This window comes from Mandrillus leucophaeus, unplaced genomic scaffold (genome assembly GCF_000951045.1).
Source record: "Mandrillus leucophaeus isolate KB7577 unplaced genomic scaffold, Mleu.le_1.0 Scaffold432, whole genome shotgun sequence".
In the NCBI taxonomy this organism is placed as follows: domain Eukaryota; kingdom Metazoa; phylum Chordata; class Mammalia; order Primates; family Cercopithecidae; genus Mandrillus; species Mandrillus leucophaeus.
In genome coordinates, this window is record NW_012104610.1 from 1,921,293 (window position 1) to 1,947,442 (window position 26,150).

General features: G+C 43.7%; 1 long non-coding RNA gene across 1 annotated transcript; it reads left to right on the forward strand.

The window, feature by feature from the left end:
- Window positions 1–2,106: 2,106 nt before the first annotated feature.
- LOC105549259 lies at window positions 2,107–17,465 on the forward strand. Its single transcript, XR_001007522.1, has 2 exons — window positions 2,107–2,169; window positions 17,069–17,465. It is a non-coding gene; the product is annotated as an uncharacterized LOC105549259 (long non-coding RNA).
- The last annotated feature ends 8,685 nt before the right edge of the window (window positions 17,466–26,150 follow it).

Sequence of the window (26,150 nt, forward strand, 5' to 3'; positions counted from 1 at the left end):
GGCATATCTCTGTGCCTCAGTTTCCTCAAATGGGAAAACACTAGTAATTACATCATATGATTGTTGTATTAAATGAGTTAGAATTCATGTGAAATGTTTTGAACTGGGCCTAGTGCAGGCTCTCAATAATTAATATCAGCTATCCTTCTGGTTATCATTCAGTCATTCAGTCAGCAAACATTTATTGAGCTCCTACTGTGTGCTGAGCTTGGTAGTGCTAGAACCTGGGGATATAGCAGTGAAGAAGACCGATCTTTGAAGCTCAATTTTGTGAAGGTGAGGGAGACAGACACATCAAGCCATAATTTCAAGACCAACGATTTGGTAGGCTCAGGTGGGGGATAAGCAGGGGAATAGAGCGGAGGGGCCTTGATCCTGTCTAGGCGGAGGGAGGCACAGTCAAGGAAGGCTTCTCAGAGGAGGCAGAAGTGGAGGTAGGCATTGGGCCCTGTGTTAAGTGCTTTATATCCACAATGTTAGTCTATCTCACACAAACCTGTGAGGTAGATGAGGCTCTCTTTTTACTGAAGAGGAAACCGATGGTTAAGTTACTTGTCTAAGGTCAGTCAGCCAGTAAATTATTGGGTCAGGATCCAATCCAGGGTTGTCTAACCCCATATTTTGTCCCTTTTCTTTTCCTATGGGGGTGTTTGTGGTGGTGGTTATGATGGACAGATGGGGGAGGAGGTCTTACACAGACAGGAGGCACTCACAGGAAATTCTGGCTTTGCTGATGAGGGTGCAAACCTGGGGTTTTCTTTCCGTGGCTAGTACAGAGGCCGGATACCACAGTGGGTACCAGGACAGGCCCTGCCTCTGGCTGCCTGGGTTCCAACTCGCTTACTATCAGTGTGGTCTAGAGCAAGTCGCTTAACTGCTCTGTGCCTCAGTTTCCTCCTCTGTACAATGGGGATAAAGATAATGGCAAGTACTTGTGTAGCACTTGTAAGGGCTTTCTTTTAAGGATTTTACATCTATTACTCATAGGATCCTCAGATTCTATGTCTTTTTTCCTCAGGTGGCCATAATACCTGGGTAGTTTTAAGGAATAAATTAATTAATATACGGAAGGCACTTAGAACAGTGCTTGGCACATAGGCAATGCTCAGTAAATGTTAGTTATTCTTATTCAGCACCACGGAGTGGAGTCCCAGGAGGCTACGGACAGAATTCCTGAAAATAATGAAGACGATTATGATAACACTAGCAACAATAAACATACCCTCCTAGTTTTACAGCACTTTTTAGGGTACAAAGACTTCCACAGCTATTGTTTCATCTGAGACTGAGGAGACAAGTGTGTCTAAAAGTGTACACAGAGAACACTTTTTATAAAGACATTCTTATTAGATCCTGTGGGATGTCTTTTTAAAAAGTGTTCTCTGTTCAAATAAGTTTGGAAAACACTGAATCAAACCAAGTTAAATAGTTTTCTTCTCGGAGAGACTCAAACTCACTAAACTCAGTTGTCAGACCCCACAAAAGCAGAGGGAAGTACAACATGCAGTGTTTCCCCAAATTATTTGGCCATGGAATCCCTTGTTCTGAGGAGTTGTGACTCCTGGAAGACACTTCCTCAAACACAGGGGTAGGCCGGGCGTGGTGGCTCATGCCTGTAATCTTAGTGCTTTGGGGGGCTAAGGTGGGAGGATTACTTGAGGCCAGGACTTTGAGACCAGCCTGGGCAACACAGAGAGACCCTGTCTGTACCAGAAATAATTTAAAAAGAGAAAACACTGGGGTAAAGAGCTTTGGCTTTGTCACTAGCTGTGTGCCTTCAGGTCAAGTCATATGAACCTAGGCCTCAGTTTTCCCATACGTAAAATGGGAATAAAAGTACACTCATGATGGGGCCATCACAGTGTTATAAGAACTAAATGAGGTCACTGGAGTAATGTACACAGCCTAATTCCTGGCAAATGGACAATAAATGTTAGATTATTATCGCCGCGACACCCCTATGAAATAACACTATTATTCTCCCCACCTGGATGAATAGCTCAGTGGGTAGCTCCGGGGCCCTTCACTTTAGTGTGTCAGTGGAGCATCCTCACATCCCAGGCTGGGCGCCAGGGGGCGACTGGCTCTTTCCCTCCTCTCCCCATTCCCTTTTAGACGGATGAGGCCTCCGTTCACTGAGGGCCCCAGGCAGGAGGCGGCCACACCCGGGTTTTTAGAGGGGCGGGGAAGGGCGCGTTTGGGGAGGGCACTGGGAATGGGCTGGGCTGACGCCCCTCTGTGTCCAGCCCGGTCCTCTACGGCGACTTCGCCGCGGGGCAGTGCGGGGAGGCACCCCGTGTACAGCTCGTGGGGGCCTCCGCTGACAGGCTGGCAGGGACCGGGAGAAGGGCGGCGGCGGAGCAGGCAGCGGGCTGGTGTGGGGCCTGAGGGCACGGCCGAGCCTGCGCTGCGGCGGCGGCGGCGGCGGCGGCAGCGCGACAGGTTGCCATGGCCCGGCTGCCGCAGCTGCCCTCCCTAGGGTCTCGTTAGCTCTGTTCGGTCAGCCACCGCCGACTTGGCCCCAGGGACTCCGGCGACCTAGCAAACAGCCGCCGCGCGCTGACGAGGCCCGGGGGAAGAGGGGGGCAGACCGGATGGCGCAAGAGGGAGTGCCAGGCCGCGGGGACTTGCCGCAGAGACCGAGGGCGCCCCAGCCAGGTGCGCCGCCCATCCGCGGCCTCGCGGGGGCGCCCGAGTCCACGGAATGAGCCCAGCGGGGCAGCCTGCAGTAGTCGAGCGCTGCAGCGCGACTCTGACCGTCGCTCGCTGATCTCACCGTCCGGGCCTGAGCTGGGGCTGGGGTGGGTGCCATCAAGGAAAGCACAGTTGATCTGCAAGTTAATGGGCGGGGAGTCAGTAGGGAGGGACCGCGGGGCCGCGCTGGTCCTGATTCTTTCTCACTCAGCTATTTTAATAGCAACGAAATCTTGAAGGAGTGCTCTGAGGCTGATACAGCTGTAGGAAAAGGTCTTGGGCCTTCAGATTTTTGAATGCTTTGTATTTTTCAACTTTATTATCTGGCAACAGTCTTTAAAACTCAATGACCAATTCCAGTTCTAGCCTTAAACCCAGTTAATCCTTGACTATGAAAGCACCATCCTAAAGTCTACTTTCACTTGTTAGCTGCGTCTGTGGAAGTAGCCAAGGGTCTCAGGTAGTGCAGTAGCTCTCTGAATAGCCTCTCTTTCCTGAGAAAGGGAGCCTCAGCTGCTGTGCGGACCAGGCCTGGTGGGAGTGTGCGCTCACTGCTTAATAGAGCGGGGCTGTGCTTGTGAGGTCCCTTTGGCCTAAACTGTCCAGGATCTGCTGCCTGCTTTTCCTTTTTGTTGTATCGTTATTGCCTTAGCCCAGAAAGCTATGATGCTACCTGCCTGCAAATAGCTCATCTTTACTCAATACCCGAGTCCTCACCCCTTTTATACTGTGCTGCCTCTGGACTGTGATGCCTGATGCTTGTGTGGTCAGACTGCATTGGCAAGAGATCTCTTCCTTGTCTTATAAGGGCACTAATCCCATCATGAAGGTCCCACCCTCTTGACCCAGTCTAAACCTAATTACCTCCCAAAGGCCCCACCTTGTAATACTACATTGGGGATTCTGGCTTCAGCATAGGAATTTTGGGGGCACAGAAACTCTTAATCCACAAAAGATGGATTCCTGACAATAGTAACCACTCCCCATCAACCCCTGAGTGCTCATAGTCAGGGTCACGTTAGACTGGAGTGGTATAGAGAAAACTTCACCACTGTTTAGAAAAAGGCAAGAAAACTTAGCTAAAAGGGAAGTTTCTGGTCCCAAGTTTCTGGTACCTCCCTGACTCTTTAAAATGCTGTATTTTATAAAGTGTTTTCAATTTCCCTTTCAGATGTGCAGGCCAACCTCAAGGTGTGGGTTGCTTGCATTACAAAGGAACTTGAATTCTTTCATGTTTTTGTTTAAAGTATCATTAACATCATCTGAAGCCAAGATTGGCTGCTTTTGAGGACCTCTTCTGAACTCTGTACCAGGATGATAACTCTGAAAGAGACTGTTCTTAGGAAAGTCTGGTTTTGGGACCTTGCTAGCCATTTTGGAATTAGGGAATGAGGTGTATTCGTATGAGCAGCAGCACTTTTGTGGCTGTCAGGCAGAGATTGTCCTTTCTTTTTTCCTTTATAAGTCACCCAGCCCAAATTGTTAGCAGGCAGATATTTTTATAGGGCGAGTGGGAGGCAGTTCCCAAGTCCCCTGTCCCTCTCTGCACCTAGTCTACCCTCTAAGATTGCGACCATCATTGTATCTTCTTATACATTACAATGCAGTAAACTTGGGCACATTGAGCGCCAATCATGGCCGCTGTGTTCCTGAAGGTACAGAGGTGGCACTGGGGCCAGGTTGCTGTCTGGAAAATGTCAGCCACTTTGGTGGAACTGCCCTTCCAACACCACCTGCCCCGCTGCCCCCCCACAAAAAAAACCAAGACAAATAGAGCAAACAAAACCACTTCTCCACGTAGACAGACTTGCAGGTCTGCTCGTGGTGACCCTCTCTTTAGCCTACATTGTTTCCAAGGCCTTCAGCTGGCCTATTGCATGCTAAGGGCCCACACCTTGGCAGGAGCTGAAAAGAGAGGCTTTTCTCCTGCTCAGGGGAGGAGGGTGTGTCCTGGGTTTGCAGAGGTAGGCTTCTTGTCTATCCTGCTGAAGAAAACAAACTAGACAGGAGTCAGATGTGGGCTGTACCTTCTTGCTCAGTCTCAAATTCACCGTGGCCTTGGGAGGATCAGTTCTCCATCCTTATTAGTATCTTGGGTGGAATAATCCTTAGGGAATCTTTCAAGTATTGAGTGCCCCTACACCCCCACCACCTTCTGCAACCAGGCCTAGGTGAGGCAGGAAGGAAGAAAAGAAAGTCTAGGTACAGAGTGTGTAGTATGCCTCACACTACAGCCTGCAGGAAGGCCTTGGATAAGAAAGGCTGAGTGATATACCAGGGGGTAGGACAGAACAGAGTGAGGTCTGGGTGGGAAGATGACCTGATGAACCTCAGGTTCTCTCAAGGCTTTACAGAGGTGGGAGCAGGGCCATGGGTGGGTTGGCTACAGTGTCCCTGCCAAAAGGGAATACTTGTTGCTACAAACTCAGCTCTTGTGGCAAGGCTCATATGAACTTGTGGCCATGAAAGTGTAAGTAGGGTAGAAATACGAAGAAGGGACAGGCACTTGGTCATGGCCAAGGCTGGAGTGTCGTTAATGTGTGGCGGTTGAGGAAGCCGGCCACAGGATGGTTGGATGGCTCATTCTACAATCCTGTGCCCTGGGAGCCCCTCATGTGGGAGACAGGTGGTAGATGTCAGGAAGAGCTCCAGATGGGAAGGGCAGACTTGATAGACTATGTGTCAGGTAGAGCAGGGCCAGTTACTAAAATACTGAAACACTAGGTGTCATTTGGAAATGGCTGAGGCCCCAGGCTCCCTGAGGCCCCCAGCCACCTTGGCCCTGGAACCCTGCTGGTGCTCACTGGCCCATACACTGTCTGCCCAGTGTATTCCCTGGGCTCTGACCCTGGTCCCTATGTGTCCTCTTGACCAGGGTGTGCACCTGGACCTCGGTGGGAACTCACTTTCCCAGGGACAGTGCTGGAATCCCCATATACACTTCTGGCTCAAGGGTGTGTCTGCTGGACGGTGCCTCCCAGCATCACTGTCCCGTGGTGGCTTGTGGGAACTCTGCCTGCACTGTGAATGATATTAGTCGTTATGCATGTTGACAATCACCCCTGTAAAGGAAGGGGACAGTAGGGTGAAGATTTCTGCTCTGGGCGCCTCTTCACAGTGGGGACAGAGGGCAAAATCTGGCAGGCCTGCAGTCTTCCTCAGCTATAGTGAAGAGGGTGGTGAGTACCAAATCCAGCCCATAGGAGATCCCAGAGGAGACTCTGGCGACCCCTATGCCAGAGGGCAGGCCCATGAGTACAGTTTCTTACCCTCCTTCCTTCACCAGACCTGGCACAGCTGCCCGCCTCACTCCTGGGAGCCGAGTCCTACTGGGAGCTCGCTCCTGCCAAGGCTGGGATCCAGTTCCTCCTCTCCCCTCTGTGGGCACTTGGCAGGCTGAAGTCCCTGCTTCCCTCTGCCAGTTCCTGCCAAAGCTAATCTCCCTGCGACCTGTTCCTGGCAGTGGCTGCACGTGGATGTCTCTGCCAGGCAGGCCTGCTTCCATCGCTGGCATGGACCCCATTTCCCAAGAATCCTTTTTGGGTGGCACAATCCCGGGCAGAATTCTCCTGGGAGGTTCCTGAGTGCCTCCCTTGCTGGTTCGGCACCTGATCATGGTCCCGGATTCCCCGGAACTCCTCCGGTGTCTGCAGGGTGCTTTTCAGCTCACAAAGCACTTTCATATTTTATCTCATTGGATGCTCAGCAGCCCCTCAAACAGCAAGTGGTGCCCTTGAGCCTGCAGGGCCCTGGAGTGGGCAGATTTCCTGAACCATGTGCTCTGACTCTGCCTTTGGGCCAGTGGAGAGGCCTTTGTGAGTCTTCAGGTTCTCAGTGGGGCAGGTGGCAGTTCAGTAGGAGGTGGCCTCGGGACTGCTCTTCTGGGGAAGCTGTCAGAGAGGGGTCATGAGACTATGTAGCCTCTTGTGGCCCCTGGTCCCCTGATCAAAAACCAGTAGGAAAAGTCTCTTAGAAGAGAAACAGCTTTTGGGTTAATCTGTAGGGGCAGTGAGAAAGGGTTGGGGAGGTTGGGGCCCCAGCACAGCTGGGCCACATGGATGCGATCTTGGCTTAGAGTGGGCACAGGAAGCTATGTGATGAAGGGGAGGCCCCTAGGGAGGAATCTGGGTACAGGGGATGGGGCTGGAATCAGCTACCTGGTCCGTAAGTTGTGTTGTTAAATTTGGAGAAAAACTGTTTTCCAAAAATGGAGGCAAATTGAAGTTTGTAAGAGCTAGTGAACAAGCCATGCCTTCTTGGTGGTTTGGTGCAAGCCATTTTCCATGCAGGCCATTTCATCAAGACTCAGTGGTAATTTGGGATCACCTTGGCTCTCCCAGCTTGGCTGCCTGTTGCTGTCAGTGGGTCTGGGGAGCTTCAGGGCTGCGGAGGGCTTGGTGGTGTGGGAGTCCTTCACCTGAGGGCTGGTGTGTCCTTTGGGGGTCTGGAGCATACTTCCGGGAGACAACCTCTCTTCCTCCTGTCACCTGTGCTCCTCCCTCAGCCTCCCTGTGTTCCTTTAAGCAGGGGGCGTGGGAATAATTTCTTCTGAAGCTACTGATGTTCTCAATTTGAGAGAGGGGAATAACATGGTGTGGCCTGAAGTTAGTAGCCCAGAGGCTGAGGGCTGTGGCTCTGGCAGGTGCTGGTGTCCAGGGTTCGAGGAAGACTCCAATGCCCAGAGGACTCTCATGAGGTGACTGGGAGCAGATTGTAGTGGGGGTGACAGCTCAGAGAGGAAGACGGGATTGTCAGGACGCAGTTCTTTGCTGGAAGAGACTTCCCTTCCATGGGGTGGTGAGTCCAAGTGAGACCTTGGTTCCTCTCCCTGGGCAGAATCCTCCCTTCCATTGAGATTATCCTAGAGGTTCACCCCACTGACTCCTAGCGTCCTTTTTCATGGTAAGGAAGTCTGATTGGCCTTTGGCTTGGCTGACCTGAGTCACTCCTTCCAGAGCTGTCCTCATGCTGCAGCCACTGCTGTCCCACAGCAGCTGTGGGACATCCTTCAGCTACAGATCCTCCCATTCCCCTCGTCTTCCCCGTCTGTGTGCGTGCACACTTCTGTGTGTGCAGGTTTGAGGTAGGCTTGGTCTGCGACTGCGGGGGCCATGGGCAGTTGAATTCAGTCTGGTCGTGCCACAGAATTATTTACACTGAAAGCCTAAAACCCTCTAGCGAAAGGTTAGATCTTTAAGTCAGACTTGTTTGGCAGGTCAGTGAGATGACAGGGAGGTTTGAGACCTGAATTGGGGGATGGGGTACAAAGGAGTCGTGGCTGGTTTTGGATCTAACGCCTCTGTAGGGAGGTGAGATCCAGACCGGGTAGAGGCTGGTGATTCTTCTCAAGCCAAGTCTGTGCCAGGCCCTATTGTGGCTGTGGAGGAGCATAATTAAAACTCTGTGCTTTCCAGGACTTGAAGTCTGTGCACTGCCCTTACTATGATACTCAAACAAAGGAATGAAAGTTCCTCTCCCAGGTCCATGATTCAGAGGGCTCTTAGGGGTATGTGTGTAGGAGGCAGTTTGCTGCTCATGCAGACATTTGGAGAAACTCTGGTTCCACCTCTTCACCCCCACACCGGCATCCAGGAAGACATATGGGCAGACTGGTGCGGGCCAGCAGGTGTGGGGATGCTTCTTTGCTGTGAGCTTCTGCCAGGTGTTAGGGAAATCACTGTGTCCAGCCGCCCCAGAGCTGGGAGTCCTTTAGATTTACCAGAACTTTCTGACTACAAAGACTTCCTGCTTATTGTTTTGATTCTTAGGATTATAATATTATTTTTGCTTTCAATGCTCACACCCCTAGTCTGAATCTGGGGCTGCTTCTCACCACTGCCAGCCTCGAGGCAGAGAAGGCAGGCTCCTCTCCCATTTGTGCTCCCTCTAAATGGTTGCATAGGTACTCGCTTGCAGAAGCATTACTACCAATAGTGGAAAAATGAGATGGGGTGGGCAATTTACTTTTATTTTTATTTTATTTGAGACAGGGTCTTACTCTGTCATCCACACCCATGCTGGAGTGCATTGGTGTGATCACAGCTCCTGGGCTCAAGTGATCCTCTTGCCTCAGGCAATTTTAAAAAAATGTCACATTTGATTGGCCAGGAACCTCCTCTCCGTCCCCACAACGACCTACCCAGCATTTACTCCTGAGCCCGGCATACAGCCCCTCTGCTGTCCTGAAAACCTCACCTCCTGGAAGCTGGCTCCTCCCTGATTCAGGGCCCAGCACAACATGGGAAAAATGGAACAGCGCTGCCCACTGTATTTGGAGGCCTCCCTCCTCTGTTTTATTCTGGGCCCCTTGAGCAGGACTTACGTCAGAGCCAGTCTTCCTTGGCTGACTCAAAGGGACAAACTCTTGGGTCAGTCCTGAGGACAAGGAATAGTGGGTGGGGTGAAGGAGGGGCTGGCAACAACTGGAGTGTGTCTGGCCACAAGCTAGACCGTGGCTGCAGCTGACGGCCGTCCTCAAGCTGGTGCCAAAGCTGCCCTTCTGCCCAGGTTTCCAGAGATTCTCCAGCTAGTTCTCTTCTCTATTCTTTGGAAGATTTACTGCCTTATTCCACTCCTTTAGTGGTTATCCTACAATTTCCCACCTTTTTCTCTGACTTAAATAAGTAAAATCTTTACTCCTTTTCCTGAACCATTCAAGGAACTTCGGTTATTTTAACTTTACTTTCCTCCTGCCTTACATGATTTTCTTCTAAAAACTTAATTTTAATTACAATTTCAGAGTTATAGAAAATTTGTAAGAGTTGGTATACAGTATTTCTATATATCCCCTCTGAAGTTCCATATATATTAATATTTAACTACATATACCTTATAATTCCTTCCCTCCACCAGCATCATTTTTTTCTGAACTATTTGAGACTGATCTACATATATGTGCTGTGTTACCCCTAAATATATTCTTGTGTATTTCCTAAGAAATAAAAATATTCTCTTATAAAATTATCACACAATTAATCTAAAGCAGGTAATTAAGAAGATACAATGCTATAATCTAATTTACAAACCTTATTCAAATTTCACCAAATGTCTTAGTTATGTCTTTATAACCAGAGAAGGAAAAAATACATATTTTTCTTGTCCAGGATTTAATCTAGAATCACATGTTACATTTAGTCATTTCTAGTCTTCTTTAAGCCAGTTTTTCTTGGTCTTTCTTTCACTTTTCTTTTTTGAGGGGTACAGGGCAATTATTTTGTAGAATGAACTTATTTGGGTTTGTCTGATGTTTCCTCATGATTAGATTCCAGTTATGTATTTTTGGCAGAAATGCCACAGAGGTGATATTGTGTCCTTCTCAGTGCATAGTTATCAGGAGGCACATGATGTTGATTTGTCTCACTCCTGGAGGTAATAACTTTGGTCACTTGGATAAGGTGGTGTCTGCCAGGCTTTGTCTGCCATTGCAAAGTTAATATTTTCACTTGGTAATTAAACTTGCAGAAATACTTTGAGATGATATAAATATTCTGTTTCTCATCAGACTTTACCCACTAAATTTTAGCATCCTTTGATGATTAGTGTTTGAGGTCTAACGGTTGTAAAATGGTGAATTTTCGGCTTCCATTATTTCTCCTACATTTATTAGTTGTTACTGTACTGTAAGGAAGAAGAGTTTTCCTCCCTCCCTCCCAATCCATTCATCCATCCATCCATCCCTCCATCCATCCATCCATCCATTCATCCATCCATCCATCCATTTATCCATCTACCCACCCCCCCATCTTCCATTCAGTCAGTCTGGATTCATAGATATTTATTTTATTTAATGAGTTATGCTTTGTTACTAGCATTAGTGATTTTGATGATCAAAATTAGTCCCAGATTAGTCCTGTGAGAGCTCCTCCAAGTTGATTCCTGTGTCTTTTTGACACACTGCTATCACTCTTTGAGCATTTCCTTACTTTCTGTTACTACAAGATATTCTAGACTCATCTTGTACTTTCCTAGCTCAAACCCTGTAATCTGTTATTTTTCTAAGAAACCATGATTCCTTTTAGCAGAGAATTGTGTATAAAAACAAACCAAGACCTGGAATAGGTCTGTTCATTGCCAGAGTGTTGTTATTTCTAGGCCCTGTCATACATACACATGTGGATGTAGTATATGTATTATGTAAATAAACACACACACACACAGACACACACACACATATCTACTCTTCTGTCTAACTACCTACTTACCTACCTATCTTTCTTAAAAACCATGAGTTCATACTGATACTGCCAATTCCAATCCAACGCTCTAGGGTTCATTTTAACCTTCTCCCTTTCCATATATCTAATTTCCTTCTCCAACAGTGAAAAACCTGGTTTCAGTTACCCACAGTATATTTACTTATTTGCTTGATTCTAGAATATACAGAATGTAGTTTCAGAATTGTTAACCCATGCTGGTGTGGCAAACAAATCTGTTAAACAGAGTTCGATATGTGCTGCAGTCTTTTTGCCCTAGCCTGAGAATACAGAGGCAAAGTACTGGTTCAAAACTTCCATTATCACCCCCTACCCACACCGTGTTTTGTCATTCACTTAACCTACAGTTCGGTTCATTTGCTTCCGTATGTATTCAATGCTAGAGTTTCCTCTTTTTATCCTTGTTGATTGTATTTACTAAAAAAACTGAGTACATGAAACATCAACATGGTTCTACAAGTCAGAACAGATCTGTACAAAAACATGAACTCAGAGAAGTGTCACTCCCCTCCATCATCTCTACCCTGCTCCCACCATTTTATTCTTTTCATTCATTAGGCTAAAAAAAGACATCAGAGAAAAATATATCCTAATATGTTCAGTTTATTTGGGAGTAAACAAAAAGGATTATAATCTGGGAAGCACAGCTATAGCAAGCCATAGGTACAGGTACATCAAGCCAAAGGTTAAAGGGAAATTTTTACTGGCAAGGAGAAGTTATGTAAGCTGCTTGAAGACAGAGTTCATTTGTTCTGGAGGCTCAAAGCTAGAATTACCATGAGTTCATTGGTGGAGATGCCGTTGCTAGGCAAGTGTTCTTTTGAGAGCATCTTATCAGAATTGCTACAGTCCTAAAGAATGTGTAGTGATAAACCTGGTCATAGAAATATGTGCATACATGTAAAATGTAGATCATGAAAAGCATGAGATGTATAGAAGATGAAGGAATTTCTCATGGAGTTATTTTAGAAAGTCCTTGAAATAGTCCTTATCTCAGACGTGCAAGCATGAACAAGCAAAACTGTGCTCCTTTGTGTGTTCCTGGCTCCAGTTTGCTTGGGTCTGACAAATGTGACTTTATCTTGCTATCTGCAACTTTAGTCACTCCATTTCCACCCACACCTGTATGGAACCAGATTCATTAATTTCTGGGTTTCCTTTCCTAAGTTTCTTTTTGTATAGTTGTGCAGACAAATATATATTTTCTTATTCCTCCTTCTTTCTTGCACAAAATGTGGCATACCATAAACACTTCCTCACACTTTGCTTTTTAAATTTAACAGCATATCTTGGAAGCCATTCTATATCAGTTTATCGATGTCATCCTCATTCATTTTTATAGCTGCAGACTATCCCATTTAATGATGTACCATAGTTCATTCAACCATTTTCCTATGTAAAGTCATTTTGGTTGTTTCTAGTATTTTTCAATTATAAATACTGCTACCATGAAAATCCTTAAACATATGTGTTTTTGTATATATTTGAATATGTATTACCAGGATAAATTACAGTAAAGAGGAAAAGCCTATGCCATTTTGTTAGATATTGTCAAATTCTCCCCCATTAGGGCCATACTAATTTCCATTCCCATCAGAAATGCTTCAGTGTCTATTTTCTTCAAGTCTTGCTAACAGAATGTGTTAGTGTATGTCTACATTTTTGCCAATCTGCTAGGTGAGAGATAATATGTCAGTGTTATTTTAATTTGCATTTCTCTTATTATAGTTGAGGCTGAATGTTTTTTCACATGTTTAAGGGACATTTTAATTCTTTTTTTCAGTCAATGGTCTATTTATGTCTTTGATCATTTGGCCATTTTTCTATCAGGTTTTTGACACTTTCTTCCATCAAGTTAAAAAAGTTATTTATACATTAGAGATATTACACATATATCTGTGTTATATATTACTGATCTTTTCTCTCAGTGTGTAATTTATTTTGGGATTTTTTTTTTTTTTTTTTCCCGACAGAATCTCATTCTGTCATCTAGGCTGGAGGGCAGTGGTGCAGTCTTGGCTCACTGCAACCTCCCTCTCCCAGGTTCAAGCCATTCTCCTGCCTCAGCCTCCCGAGTAGCTGGGATTACAGGCACCCACCACCACACCTGGCTAATTTTTGTGTTTTTAGTAGAGACGGGGTTTCACCATGTTGGCCAGGCTGGTCTCAAACTCCTCACCTCAAGTGATCCACTCGCCTCGACCTCCCAAAGTGCTGGGATTACAGGCATGAGCCACCACGCCTGGCTGGGATTTTTCTTGTTTTTTTTTGAATAAAATAATTTTATTTTTATATAATAAAATTTATCAGTCTCTTATTGTTTTTGATGAGTTCACTTCCATTAAATCCAGAAAAGTGAAATTATATATGTGAACTTAATGTGAGTTTTAATAACCTACTTTTCAATTTTTCAGTATTTTAAATATTTCTTTAATGTTCTGGAAAAAATAGCCACTAGCAAATACAGGAATACATGCACACAGGGGCACACATTTTTCCTTTTCTCTCTGTCTCCAGTATGGGTCAGTGCAGCACTGAGCAGAGGCCTATGGCCCATCTCAGTCTTTCATTAGAGCCAGTAGCCAAAACATATCTGTCCAAGAGCTATGACAGCAGCAGCAAAGTTTGTGGAAGCCTCAAACAACTTAGTTCTAGAGTTTCCACCAAACTTAATGGTTCGCCATAGTGTACACCGTTTCACTGAGAGAAAACAGTCAGTACTTCTTGGTTATCCACCTCCTTAAGAGTTACAATAACGATAGCAAGCTATGGGAAAACTTCAACTTAGTAGATTTAGTTCTGAGGCGTCCGCTAAACTTAGTGGTTCCCTATGCTCTACAGACTCTTATATTCACAGAATATCCTCACCACTTTTTGCTAGTTGTCTACCCTCTGTGACATATCATTGCCTCCCCCTTCACATACCACTGTCCAGTGTGGCAATATTCTACTCACAGCCACCTCCTTCTTTTACTTTTACTTAAAAGAGGAGAACCCCATAATTGCTTTACCTCTGTTAAGGAACTACCATGCTCTTCAGATCTTTTTTTATTTTTATGTTTTAACTTTTTTAACATTTCGATAGTTTTTTGGGGAACAGGTGATTTTTGGTTACGTGGATAAGTTCTTCAGTGATAATTACTGAGATATACCCATTACCTGAGCAGTGTACACTGTACCTAATGTGTAGTCTTTTATCCCTCATCCCCTTCTCAACATCCCCCCTCGTCTTCACAGTCCCTTATATCATTCGTATACTTTTACGTTCTTGTAGCTTAGCTCTCACTTATAAATGAGAACTACAATATTTGGTTTTTCCATTCCCGAGTTTCTTCACTTAGAATAATGGTCTTCAACTCCACCCAAGTTGCTGCGAATGCTATTATTTTGTTCCTTTTCATGGCTAAGTAGTATTTCATGGTGTGTATCACATTTTCTTTATTTGTTTTTTGGTTGATGGACATTTAGGCTGGCCCCATAATTTTGCAGTTTTTGCAAATTGTGTTGCTATAAACGTATGTGCAAGTGTCTTTTTCATATAATGACTTCTTTTCCTCTGGGTAGATACTCAGTAGTGGGATTGCTGGATCAAATTGTAGTTCTACTGTTAGCTCTTTAAGGAATTTCCACACTATTTTCCATAGTGGTTGCACTAGTTTACATTCCCACCAGCAGTGTAGAAGTGTTCCCTGTTCACTGCATCCACGCCAACATCTACTGTTTTTTGATTATGGCCATTCTTGCAGGAGTAAGGGGGTATCTCATTGTTGTTTTAATTTCCATTTCCCTAATGATTAGTGATGTTGAGCATTTTTTCATATGTTTGTTGGCCATTTGTATATCTTCTTTTGAGAATTGTCTATTCATGTCTTCTGCCCACTTTTTGATAGGATTATTATTTTTTTCTCGCTGATTTGCTTGAATTCCTTGTAGATTCCAGGTATTAGTCCTTTGTCTCATGCATGGTTTGCAAATATTTTCTCCCATCCTGTGGGTTGTCTGTTTACTCTGCTGATTATTTCTTTTGCTGTGCTGAAGTTTTTTAGTTTAATTAGGTCCCATCTATTTTTGCCTTTATTGCATTTGCTTTTGGGTTCTTGGTCATGAACTCTTTGCTTAAGCCAATGTTTAGAATAATTTTACTGATGTTTTCTTTTAGAATTTTTATGGTTTCAAGTCTTAGATTTAAGTCTTTGATCCATCTTGAGTTGATTTTTGTATAAGGTGAGAGATGAGGATACAGTTTCTTTCTTCTACATGGTGTTCTTTCCCCACTTTATGTTTTTGTTTGCTTTGTCAAGGATCAGTTGGCTTTAAGTATTGGGTTTATTTCTGCGTTTTCTATTCTGTTGCATTGTCTACGTGCCTATTTTTATTCCAGTGTCATGCTGTCTTGGTAACTATAGCTTTATAGTAGAGTTTGAAGTTGGGTAATATGCCTGCAGATTTATTCTTTTTGTTTAGTCTTGCTTTCGCTATGCGGGATCTTTTTTGGTCCATATGAATTTTAGGATTTTTTTTCTAGTTCTGTGAAGAATGGTGATGGTACTTTGATGGGAATTGCATTGAATCTGTAGATTGCTTTCAGCAGTATGGTCATTTTCACTATATTGATTCCACCCACCCATGATCTTGGGATGTGTTTCCGTTTGTTTGTGTTGTCAATAATTTTCTTTCAGCAGTGTTTTGTAGTTTTCCTTTTAGAGATCTTTAACCTCCTTGGTTAGGTATATTCCTGAAGTATTTTATTTTTTGGATACCCTTCATTTAATTGTTTATAGATGGTTCATACCTAAAAAGAAAAACTAAAAGTTGCGAATTATGTTATGCTATCACAGACTTGAATTTACCTTTAAACTTCTCAAAGAAACAAAATCTGTTCAGAAGGCTAAATTGCCTTCGTCCAGACGTGCCAGCCAACAAAAGGTAAAAAAGAAATACTTGTCCTGATGGTGGGTATGATTTTGGGTTGGCCCATGATTTTGAAATGCTTTAAAAACAAGGAGATTTTCTGACTGTTACAGGAATCCTTATAAAATGGACAGCAAATTAAGGAACCCTGAGAAGTTTTCCATTACCTAAAGAAATGGCCATGATAAATGTAGAATTTAGCAAAAGTGCTTCATGATATTACCCATAATACAAGAGATAAGTCTGCCATGATTTTTATTTATTTTTTATTTTTTAACTTGTATTTTAAGTTCAGGGGTACATGTGCAGGTTTGTTATGTAGGTGAACTCATGTCACGGGGGGTTGTTGTACAGATTATTTTGTCACCCAGGTATTAAGCCTAGTATCCATTGGTTACTTTTTCTGATCCTCACCCTCCTCCCACCCTTCACTTTCTGGTAGGCTCCAGTGTCTATTGTTCCCCTCTCTGTGTCCATGTGTTCTTATAATTTAGCTCCCATTTACAAGTGAGAACATGTGGTATTTGGTTTTCTGTTCCTGTGTTAGTTTGCTAAGGATAATGGCCTTCAGCTCCATCCATGTTCCTGCAAAGGACATGACCTTGTTCTTTTTTATTTGCCATGGTATTGAACCAACATTGGTAGTGGTAATTTTAGGAGGTTTCATTGACATTTCCAAAATATGTCAACCTGACAATGACACAATCCTGGCAAGATTTTAAGGATAGGTCATGGACAGGAACCGAAGTCTCACCGCCCCTGTGAACATCTCCAAATGTGCTATGAGTGCATTCTGGTTATTGTTGTTTATTCTCAGGGTTAATTGATGTTTTACCTTACTGGAGAGTAGTGGCTGTAGTGGTAGGAACAAATTTGCTTAATTTTGTTGTATTTCTGACCTGGAGAATCCCAACTTATTTTGTAGTTAAGAGGAACACACATATCACTGGTACTGTTACTCAGAATCTCTACTGATCTTTATCATCCACAAACTTCAGGGAAAAGACAGGACTAAAATTATAAAAGTATAATTATCAAAGCTCTCAAAACCCTCCAATTCCTAAGGCTTGAGGAGTGCTATTGGTGTTGATGGAAGTAAGACCAGTTTTCAGGACCGACAGGTGGCCATCTTTGGAATTCATAACAGGCTGCCTCACTACTTGCAATTCTAGATTCTACACTATGAGTACAAGCTGATATGACTCATTGCTGAAGGGTACTCACAGCCACTCCAGCTTTATCACCAACAGGTAAACACTGCATTTCTACAACAGCCACCTGTGCAGGCCCTGCATGCTCTGTAACTTGGGGATTTGGTCTTCTGAAAAGGGCACCAGAGAAAAACTGCTCTTAAGCCCCTGTTCACTGACACAGCAGTAGAACTCCAAGGTGTTGATCCTTGGATTCATGTTTTTCAACTTCAGAGACACACATCACTCCTTCCTGACCACTGGGCATCCATCCCACCAGGAGCTCCTAAACCAAGAGATGTTAGAAATCCTCCAAAAGTGCTGACTGCAGAAGTTGGTAGCTTCTGCTCAAGATGACAGAACAAGATTAACTTTTGTATTCTTCAGCACCTTTTTTATTTTCCATTATCACACTTTGATACCCTCTAAAACATTAAAACACCCTCTAGAATGCTTATCTGATCAACTTGATCTTTGTCTTATTAATTTTGACCTCTGTCGTCTCCTTCTACCACTTAAGAAAAAAACAAAACTCCCTTGTGCATCTTTTTCAAACCATAGCTACTGCCCTGAATTTAACTAATTACTGACAAAATCTGGTATCACTTCACTTCAGACACTTCAGAAGGAAGTACAGGCCCTTTCTAGTACTTAAGTTTGCCTTACACCACAAATCCCAACCTTCAGTCCTGTAAAAACTGGAGCTTGATGTCACATCAATGGAATGCTTCTGCCAATGTCATCACAATCCTTTCAGCACGACCTGGCTGTCATGAGTGAGCACTGATATGGGACTATCCTTGCTACAGCTACCACTCTGTTCTCTTCAGAGACACTCTGGCTTACTTCTCAAATACTGTTTAACACTACTCAAGAACAGCCCACAAAAAATTCTGACTCAGAGCTGTTGTGCTAAAATGAATTTTCTCTTTGCATACAATCTGTGCCCCACTAAGATGCTACCAAAGCAGACATCAGGCTTGCACTGCCTGCTGTAATATAGGAAGTAGATGTTTCCACATCAATAAATATTCCTTTCATACACTGCTAATGTATTTATGCAGCCCATTAGATAGATGTACTAAAACGAAGTTAGCCTGTTTTAAATATAATTTTCTATTTATGTGCTCTTTGAATTTATTCATTTTAAAACAGGTATGATCATTATCTTTTAATACACGTTTTACAACTTGTGTGGTTATTTCTTGAGAATAAGCTGACAGATTTGGATTGATGGGTGAAATGTAAGCATATGTGTTAAAGGGTTAAAAAAATCTGTAATGCTAAACTATTATCCAGTGAGGTTTTGTTGGTCTATAATCCCAACAACAGCCTACCATTGTCATCTTGCTCACGCCCATGCCTGCACTGGAATTAGCTAGCCTTTTCATCTTCGCTGGAGTGGGAGGTGATCCAGCGGGAACAAATGGCGCCATTTTTTCCCTAGTTAGAAATTCTTGGGTTACTGGTAAAGGTGAACTTTCCTTCTGTCATTCAGCTGGATTCTAGACAGGAGCTGGAGTGAGGCAATTTAAAATGCTGCTTTCTGGAGAGGCCTGGAGAGACTGTTCTCTGTGCTGTAGAGGGGGCTGTTCATGAGAAGAGGGAGCCTGAAGGGGCGTTGTCATTGTTGTTCTCTCCTGCTACCCCGTGCCTCACAGAAAGGTCCACAGTCCAGGAAGAGGGAAGGGGGTTCCTGTGTTTATGCCACTTGTAGACGGCACAATACAAACATGGCTGTGGAAAGAGAAAAAGAGGAGCTTATCATCAGACACAGTGAATAATGGGAAATAATTTCAGAGAATCAGAGAACTGTTAACTAGAAAGTGAGGCTGAGGAAGTGTCTTATGAGAAATGGACAAGGACTCGATTTACACAGTAACAAGAGGACAGAGAGAGAAACCCAGAGAACAGGCAGTGGCTGGCACAGAGGCGGCAGGGCTGAGACGAATGGAGTGAGTGTCTCCCACACAGTGAACTCTGAGCTGCACCATCCTGAGTGCAGGGGAACGCCAGAGCAAAGAGCCCCACCTCCTCAAGGAGGCAGAATCTTTCCACATTTTCTCTAAACTCTCCTTCCCTCCCAAATAAAATGGCCCTGTCTGTCCCATGGCCTCTGCCTCAACTACAGAAATATCTGTCCCCCTGGGGGTGAGGTAGGAGAGATGTGTCAATACTGGTGAATGGCTCCAGTGAGGGCAAGGAGGCCTCGCTGGGCAGGCGGGGGACTACCAGCATCCGTCTGAGCAGCCCACTCTCAGCATCCAGGATGACACAGAGGGAACACAAAAGCCTGTCCCACAGTCCTGGAGGGATGTGGGCAGGAGACTGGCCCCTGACACCAACTCAGATGCTCTGTTTCCACTTTCTCTCCAATTTCTCAGGCTGATTCCTCAGGTTCCACATTTCAAGGTATGACATAATGACAGAATCTTACTTCAGTTTATCAGGTTACAGGAGTGGTGTCCAAAGGCCTTACACAGATGCCTCACTCCATCCTCTCTGAGGAGATGATACCTTAGATTAAACTCTTCCAGAAGCTAAAGGTTCTTAAGAGTAGAGGAAAGATTCTGACAACAGGCTTCAACATTTTTCAAACTGTAAGAGAGTCGTGAAGTGGAAAATATTTTTGGACATCTCTGCCTTTGTAGAAGTCAGAAACTAACTTCACATTTAAGTAAAATAAAAACTAAACAAAACTCTGTGTGTGTGTGTACTGTTTGCAAATGATTCTGGAAGGACACACTCCACGCAGGTAGAAGTGGACTCCATTGCGAAGGGGAGTGAGAGTGATGGAGGAGGATGAAGTGGGCCTTTCATGCTTTATTCTGTATACCCTTGTACCACTGGCTTAAAAAAATAAGCATGCGGGCCTGGCGTGGTGGCTCACGCCTGTAATCCCAGCACTTTGGGAGGCCGAGGAGGGCAGATCACCTGAGGTCAGGAGATCCAGACCATCCTGGCTAACACGGTGAAACCCCATCTCTACTAAAAATACAAAAAATTAGCTTGGCGTGGTGGTGGGCGCCTGTAGTCCCAGCTACTCAGGAGGCTGAGGCAGGAGAATGGCGTGAACCCGGGAGGCAGAGGTTGCAGTGAGCCGAGATCACGCCACTGCACTCCAGCCTGGGAGACAGAGCAAGACTCTGTCTCAAAAAAAAAAAAAAAAAAAAAAAAAAAAAAAAAGCATGCATTTGCATGGTACCTTTGTAATGACCAGTTAATAAAGAACATGGAATATGAAAGAATTAGAAGGCCTGCCACTGAGTTGTTCAAGAAATGTAATTTCTTGTAAATGAGTATCTGTGGTGACTGAATCAGATAACTTTTATGCACCATTCATATTCTCTTGGTCTCACCCATCTCAGCACCTCTCCTCCAGCCTGTCCTACAAACCTCTTGCCTCCCATCCTGGGGTTCCCTGTTGAGGCTGTTGCTGAACTGCCCTTGATGCTTTTACGTTAGCAGCCTGTAAGTGCAGGGATTCATATCCCACTGGGTAAGCCTCTGGCTAGTGGGTGCATTCTTTACCATTTCCCTCCATAGGTGGTCCAGAGGATGCCATTTATATGGCTCATTAGAGGCTGCATCTGTGGAATTGTGCACTTGGGGAGAGCCAGCCTGTAAGGTGGACTCCTGTTGGCTCTCTGCTTCCCTGCTTCATTCCTCTTGTCCAGCTTGCCTGCTCCCCGGGGTCTAGCTCCCTAACAAAGTAGGAGCACACGAGTCCTCTGCCTCAGACTCTGTTCTCTAGAGAGCCTAGGCTAAGACACCACCTTCGTCACTAGGTTCCCGAGTTTCTTAAGATGCTTCAGAGCCCATTTTCCTTCCTTCCTTGCCATTGCAGTAGTGAAGGGCCCTGCTTCTTGAACAGGTGAGGTGGAGTGGCAGAAGTCCTTAATTTAGTCAGAAGTCTTACATTCTAGTCACAGTTTTGTCAACTGTTAACTGTGTGATTGGCCAGAAGATTCAAATTTGAATATATCCCTTAACTTACTATAAAATGGAGATTTCCTAATGCATCTTATGGGGATGTCGTAAAAGCAGATCATGGAGAAGGAGGCACATTATAACCTGAGAATCCCTTTACAAATACACTAAAAACAACTGATCATTTGGACTTTACAAGATGCTTTAAATTCTAGTTTATTTAATTCAACCTTTAAGACTCTTCCGCTGTTTTATTTCTCTCTCTCTATTTTTGGTCTTTCTCTTTGTCTTTCTCTCCACTTTTCCCTCAATCATTTGACTTGTCTTTCTCATCCCACACAAAGTTTCAGTTAGGGCGAGGAATGAGTTCAGACTCACATTTCACTCCCAGGTGGGCAGTCTTTTTTTTTTTTGAGACAGAGTCTCTCTCTGTCACCCAGGCTGCAGTGCAGTGGTGCAATCTTGGCTCACTGCAGCCTCTGTCTCCTGGGTTCAAGTGATTCTCCTGCCTCAGCATCCTGAATAGCTGGGATTACAGGTGCCTGCCACCATGCCGGGCTAAGTTTTGTATTTTTTTAGTAGAGATACCGTGTTGGCCAGGCTGGTCTGGAACTCCTGACCTCGAATGACCCTCCCACCTCGGCTTCCCAAAGTGCTGAGATTACAGGCATGAGCCACCATGCCCGGCCCTAGGTGGGCAGTCTTGATAAAACTTTTTCATAGAGAAACTGTCCATATAGTAAAACAGGTCAAGCTGATCAGGTTTGGCCTCATGAGGACAAAAAATAGCTGCTTTCAGGCATCAGCATCCAATCCAACATACAATGGCCTACAGGAAAGAGAAACAAAGACCTGGACCATTAGCATAAATAACACATAATTCCCCAAACACGAGGCCATAAAAATGAGTTCCCTAATAAGACAGATCTCAACAATAGCTAATACTTATGCATGACACTCAAACCAAGTGCTGTTCTAAGTATTTTACATTTGTGAACTCATGTAATCCTCTTAAAAACCTCATATTATTATCCCCAATTCCCACAAACAGAAACTGAGGCACCTGTCACGACCAACCCCCTTACCCTCTACATTTTTCTATTTCCATAGCTCTTATCATCTTCTAACATATGACATCATGTGCTTATTTATTGTGTTTATGGTTTATTATCTCTGTCCTTTCACCCCACTAATAAGCATCACAAAGGCCGAATCTTTGTTCAAAATGTTCACTTTGCACCGATGCCTCCCAAGTAAGTGCCTAGAGCAGTGTTTCGACTGTAGTGTGGGCTGAATTAATTTTTGTTGAATAATGAATCAATATTTATAAACGGACTAGAACAGTTACTGGTAAAAATAAAATTGTTTGTTAAACAGATACAATGTGTAATGTAAGAAATTTGTCCATGAGGCCTCAAAGCTCGGGCCTTGACCACTGTCCAAGCTCCTCAAAATCAGATGCACTGTAGAAGCAACGGTGGAGGGTTTTCTTCTCTAACTTTACATATAGATCCATGTGGCCTATTTCTGTTAGAATGAATTATCTGTTAAGGATCACTCTCAGGCCAGGCGTGGTGGCTCATGCCTGTAATCCCAGCACTTTGGGAGGCTGAGGTGGGCGGATCACTTGAGGTCAGGTGTTCGAGACCAGCCTGGCCAACACAGTGAAACCCTGTCTCTACTAAAAATACAAAATTAGCCGGGTGTGGTGGCGGGCGCTGTAATCTCAGCTACTTGGGAGGCTGAGGCAGGAGAACCGCTTGATCCTGGGAGGCGGAGCTTGCCGTGAGCTGAGATCGCACCATTGCACTCTAGCCTGGGCAAAACGAGTGAAACTCCGTCCAAGAAAAAAAAAAAAACTCTTTCTCCTGAGAAGCAACATTTTTAGATTTATTTTCCTAATGTTGTCATGGATACCTGGTAGCTCCGAGTTCAATATTATACATAATCATAGAAGACAATTTCCTGTTACAGAACAATTATTTCTGTGATTCCAGCCTTCCCATATGTGGTACCAGATTTGTATTTTACTTTTTTGTCCTATACATTCTATTACTTTTGTATATTGCCTTAAACACCTTTCAGAAGTAGGATATGTTTGAATTATAACAAAAAATCACATTTCTCTCCACAAGAGATAACCTACTCCTGGTGATGTTGAACCTTTTCCTGCTGGAAAGAATGGAGTGTTCAAAAGGTACAATCTGACCAGAGATAAGCACACGAGCTTTCAACACAGACTGGGGAAGTCCTGGCTTTGCCCCCATGATTTGGGGGTAATTTAACACACCTTGGTAAGCCTCAATCTCTAGTTCTACAAAATGGTGATAATAGAACTAAGATATCATTGCAAAGTTGAGAGAGTGAAATGAGAACTATATAAGGCACTGTTCCTATTTGGCTCAATAAACACCATTTCTTAGAAACGGTGTCCATATCATGTAGTCAAAGGACCACCCCGTTCCCCCCGCCCGACCTAATTCCTTGTAAGGCCACCCGGATAGTACAAACTGCAGCTCAGGGCTCTTTCCATGTTGCAGTGCTTTCCCTAAACTGACTGTGAAGATCATCAGATTTAGAGATGAAAGGGCTTTGTAGGTTGCAAAGAGAGAAAGACAAACATAGACCATTTCCAGCTAAGCGGAGCAGAAATAGGGTGCTCATGTTCACCTTCTGCTTGTGCCTCTCCCTGTAACTTCTGCAGCCCCCATGGCGATCCATGGGATGACCTGTCTTCAAGCAGTCCTCCAGTCCCAGAAGGGGGACAGTAACAGCATTATCTTCAAAGGGATATTTATGAGAACACCTTGAAGGAGCAGAGGGACTGTTCAGAACAGGCTCTCAGGTAGAACTCTACTGCTGGCTTCTCTTGTTCCAGGGCCATGGCTGTGACGGTCAGCACCTCACCAAAGCACAGGCACCTGCTGCATGTGCAGCCTTTCCCAATGTCTGAGGGGCTCACACTCATTTGAGGGGCTTACACTCACGGAGGGAGACGGACACATACCATCCCCCATTTTCATTCCTCTTGAGCTTCCCCCTATCAAGGTACCAACCAAATGCTGCAAAATGTATAAGCCCCAAACACTTTAATACATCCTTGAACTTTAGTTGAAAACACAGCATGCGGCCGGGCAGGCTGGCTCACACCTGTAATCTCAGCACTTTGGGAGGCCGAGGTGGGTGGATCATCTGAGGCCAGGAGTTCAAGATCAGCCTGGGCAACATGGCGAAACCCTGTCTCTACTAAAAATACAGAAATTAGCCTGGCAAGGTGGCGGGCACCTGTAATCCCAGCTACTCGAGAGGCTGAGGCAGGAGAATCGCTTGAACCCGGGAAGCAGAGGTTTCAGTGAGCCAAGATTGTGACACTGCACTCCAGCCTAGCTGACAGAGTGAGACTCTGTCTCAAAACAAAAAACAAACAAAAAAGAAAACAGCATACAAAATAAGATAATGAAAAAACCTAAAAATGAGCAGTTGATATAAGCAGCTTTGAAATGCAATCTTCTGGGCTAACATTATCCTTTGTTGTGACAATAACGAAGTTACAGATTAATTAAAAACTTGTAACAATGACTACAACATTCCTGAGGTGGGGCAAGGCCCTATTTATATTAGATATATGCATATTCTCATTCTTGTTAGCATAAAATTTATTCCAAGATTAATTTTTTCTGCAAGAAGTTTTCTGAAATATTTCACTAAATTTAAAAATAATTGTTGTGAAATGTAACACTTCATCTCAGGATTTACAGCTTGTATGTACATTTGTAGTAGTAAACTACACTTACTAAAAAGGTATGTTAGAGAAAATAGACTGTCCTAGAAAACAGACCTCGCTCATCAGTCTTACATATTTTTTGCTTTGATTACTTTGATCTTGTTAAAAACAATCCAGCTAGCCTGTAAGTTCTGGACACAAGGTTTTTAAAAAAATTTTTTATTTTTTTACTTTTTATTTTATAGATTTCATCACTTTATTGTTAACCAATGAATATTAGAATATTATCCAAAATTAGAGATATAATTGTAACTTAATTATACAACACAAAATTATGCTAATGGTAAAAGCCTACTGGGATTTACCAAATACTCATTAGTGTATTTTTACCTGGACTATATGAACATGTGCTTGCGACTCCTAATGATAAGTTATAACTGGTTTGATCTCTATGAAATTCCATATTGCAAATGGTTCTTGTTTAGAAAAATTCACACAGCCTTAAAAATGGATTAAGTCCATTTTAATCCTAATCTACAAATAGATCATAAGCAGCAAAATATAACCGATAATTTTTCAATACTGTATCAAACTGATGTAGCTATGGTAGTGCACATAATTCAAAATGAGGAAAATTAACAAAAATCCAATGAAAGTTCAGGTTTTTATCTGTTATGGCAATTGCTTTAAAGTGAACATTTATGTTTCAAAACATGAATAGTACGGTCCACCATCCATTCCTTTGATGTACTGCAAGTAGGAGGAACATTCTCTTCTATAGGATTCTGAAGCATGTGCACAAACATGGTACAACAGTCACTTCAAGGTTAATCAGCTGTTTTGTCCTACAACGTTCAAAAAATATGTTAAACGCAACCTTTCTTTTTCATAATGTCTGTCCAGATTAATCCTTTTAAAGTCAGCAAAATAAAAAAAACACAAGAGATATTTTCAGACACAAGTTGAATCTACTGTGCATAAAAAGGCTTAATAAAATGGCAATTTTAATAGAAAAATGTAAATTTGACTGTGTAATACCAAATGGAAAGTAGCTGAACCACACAGAGAAAACAAGGCTTTACGTATCTCCAAATGTAGCTGTTTTACAATAAACAAAGTATTAGAACATGTGAATATTAGAACCTCCTCCCAACTGGAAAGATTTCTTCGGTAAGATATAAATGAAATTAATATAATCTAAAGTTATAATTTCTAAAATAGAATTAACAAACCAAATTTAAGCATCTTTAATTAAAGATTGAAAAAAAAATAAGCACAGTGATCTAGAAACCAAATATACTGATTATGTAACTATCATATCAGGGTACAGACATTCTTCATATGCTACAAGGTTAGCATCTCTCTCTCTCTCTCATACACTCTCTCTCTCTCTCACACACACTCTCTCACACACACTCTCTCTCTCACACACTCTCTCTCTCTCACACACTCTCTCTCTCACACAAACTCTACCTCTCTCACACACAC